The following is a 3,553-nucleotide window of genomic DNA, read 5'->3' as shown; positions in this document are numbered from 1 at the left end:
CGTCACCCATCCTAATCACCCTTGATTTTGTCCTTCCCTTGAGTATATGCGCCCCACCTCAGGCTGGATAACGAGCCAGCTCGGGTCGGCTCGTTCTGGCTCGAGCTAGCTCGGCTCGGTTCGTTATCTTAATGAGCCAAAAAGCCAACCAGGTATAAAAAAGTACACAAAATATAATATTTGTATTTATCTAAAGCTTGAGAATAGTAATAATGCAAAAGTAAGACATCCAACAGCCTTAAATCAAACAAAATATTACATCATACATCTATGGTGCATACTCCATAACATACATAATACGTCATGATTATCCATAAATCCATTAAAAAATAATAATAAAGTCATAATAATCTAAGTTTATAGAGTATAGACCAGTCATCAACCAACTGTAAAGTGGAAGGCATGAAGTAATACAAAATTAATATAAGTTATGATGACTTTTCCCTGGAAGCGTGGCTCGTGAGCGGCTCACGAGCCGGTTCGAGTTAACTCGTTATAGCTAACGAGCTAAAATCTTGGCTCGGCTTGCGAGCCATGAGCCGAGCGAGCTAACGAGCTTCGAGTTTTTCGTCCAACCTTAGCCCCACCTCTGTATATTAGTGAAATGGCAACGCATATTACATATGTGTGTTTCTTTCAGAATCCTCACTGGCCATCTTGATTCTAGGTGTATAAGTCACTCATATGACACATGCAAACACAGACATTATATTATTATTAATCGATGAGGCAAGCTTAAGGGCAGTCTGCGCGACAGCCAGGTTCCTATACAATCCGTTCTAGATCGCGGAGTGTCAAACTATCTGAACACCTCCTTCCAGGAAGCTGCTACGCCCCAATTGAAGACTATAGCAATATAATATACAACATCTAAAGAAAATACAATCAATAGTGGCAGCCTCTCAGCTGGTAAACAGTGATGGTTTTCTTTTCAACCTCTCTTTATCATTAAGACTTGAGTCGCGTTTAATAAAATGCAAATGGATCCATGGATATAGCTAGGAGTATACAGTACTAGTGGCGCCAGCGGATAGGATTTTACCTAAAGGTAGGGATGGGGACTTCTTTTCTCCTGTGTTGGTCTTCCATGAGCAGTCACGAAGATCGCCTTGTTTGCATTGCAGCATCGGCTCGCGAACCAGGTCGCAAACGAGTCTTGGCAAGTTGGCATGCATGGCTAGTTGCATGGCATATAGTACTACAATTTATTAAGTTTATTATCTTTTTTTTTCAAATTATATAGTACATATGCAGATACTTATCCTATCCCTATGAACAGTAACGGACCCATGATCTGTTGAAGACTAAGGCCTCTTACCAGCTACGAAAACCATCTACTGTAATATGGTAATATACCGGTATATACCACATATAGAACTAGCTAAAATAAAGAAAAAATATCTAATTCATGAGAAAAGTATATGCTAAAGCATTGGTTCTCTTCATTGTCACCACTAGTGCAGGACTGAGCATCAGTCTCGGTTAGGAAACCCCCTTTAGTCCCGGTTTTCTAACCGAGATTGCGAATCTTGGACTAAAGGCCCGCCGCCCCCTTTAGTCCAGGTTCTGGGAACCGGGACTTAAAGTAGACCTTTAGTCCCGGTTGCTATTACCCACCGAGATTAATGGGCCCCTAGACCTTGCCCCGGGGCTAGCACATTTAGTCACAGTTGGTGTTTCCAATCGGTACTAAAGGTTATTTTTTTTTATTTCTTTCCTTTTTTCTTTTCTGGTTTCTTTTCAATTCAATTCTTTTTAGTTTCAATTAACTTTTCGTATACGAATTCTACGCTGCTAATTTATGTCCATATATACGTATAAGGTTCCGTCCGAGCATTATACATAAATAACACACTAAAATGTATGAAACTATATATATACAAATATTTCAAGAGGTTGTACATGCATAGAATATGTACATAATAAAGTCACAAAAAGCTTGTACTCACGTCCTTGGGATTTCATTCAACCCTAATCTTCAGTCGTATGGCTACTAGGTAATATTTCTTTTCTATCATAGTAGTACTCACCTTTGCGATCTATGACCTCATCCATAAGAAATCGTGACAATCCCTCTTGAATTGCTTTGATCTGGTCAGTTCGCAAGACCTTTTGCTTCCTCCATTCAACCTTCAATTTGAATGAAAGGAAAAGTATGAATATATTTGATTATATATATCAACACAATGGTAATAAATAAATTGTGTATATTTTTTCGTACTTCGAGGATCTCTTCACTTGTTTTCATTGAGTACTGCATGAGGAACTCGCAAACGTAGTATCCACATAAGTTGTTCCCCGATCCCTGCTGCAGACACCATTTTATGAGAAAAAGATTCATCATCAACCAATGAAGCATGGTAATAATGAATTGAACCAAATAAATATGCGGTGACCTAGCTAGTACTTACTGGGTATTGGACTATATCCAGAGGCACGATCCAATTACCATTATGGTGTTTCTTAGCGAATGTAGCCCAAGCACTGCCCAAGAAAATAAATAAATGGAGTTCTATCAATAAAATGGCATAAGAGAGTATACAGCGTGCGAGACCGAAATTACCACGGGAGAATATCTATCATATCGTGGTAATCTTTTCGGGGTTTTCTTGCTGAGTCAAAGATTTTTACACGACTCCTAGGCATATCGATGACCAGTAGTATCCAGTGAAAGCTGCATGTTTATACGCAGGCATGTTTATACGCAGGCATAACTCATTAACTAAAGTCAACATGGAGTAAGCAAAATAAAATGTGCACAAGACATTAACACTCACTTGAAGTTGTAAGGAAAGAGTATCAGTATCATGTCATGTTGGCTATCTAAGAACTTCAACAGATTCTTCTCCACTTGAGGTCGCCATCTATCATATGGAGTAACCATGTCCTTGAATGTGCGATTCGGATCCATGAAACCAACATCAGTCATCTCACTTTTCTTTAGTTTCAACATCTCATATCTGCATATATATAGTACAAAAGAATATATATAGTGTGAGGATAACTAAATATAGACAACAAACTAACATGCAAAGTTACTTCAATTATAGAAAGAATCACTTACAGACACCAACAGCTGAGGAGAGATTTGTCAAGAGCGCCTTGGTGTAATAGTTGGTGTAATTCATTGAACTCAATATGTATAAGGTCATAGCCATTAAAGTAATGCTCTGGTCTAACTCTGCCAAGAAGTCATGCCTCTTTCTTCGCACACGCATCTAAGTACCATGTTTAACATGAACATTTGCGTACCCAGTGATGGCCAGGACTTAGGGTTAACAAGACTCCTGCCATACTTATAGGTCTGGAATATATCAAACTTGGTTGTTGGTATCGATGCTCCCCCATGAGTTGTTGCAGTGTGAGACCTGTTGTGTCCATGAAGCTATTGAGTTGGTCCAAATCAATTTGACCGCCTTGTGCGTTTGTACAATCATCCTCAACAACTAGTAGGTCGATAGATTGCAAAGATTGCTGCCCGAGCTGTGTAACATTTTTCCCTGCTCTCTTCGCTTTTTGGGATGCCTTATATGACTTGTCGAGAGAGCGTTCA

Source organism: Miscanthus floridulus, chromosome 8 (assembly GCF_019320115.1).
Source record: "Miscanthus floridulus cultivar M001 chromosome 8, ASM1932011v1, whole genome shotgun sequence".
NCBI classification, from domain to species: Eukaryota; Viridiplantae; Streptophyta; class Magnoliopsida; order Poales; family Poaceae; genus Miscanthus; species Miscanthus floridulus.
Note: the sequence above shows the minus strand (reverse complement) of the source record.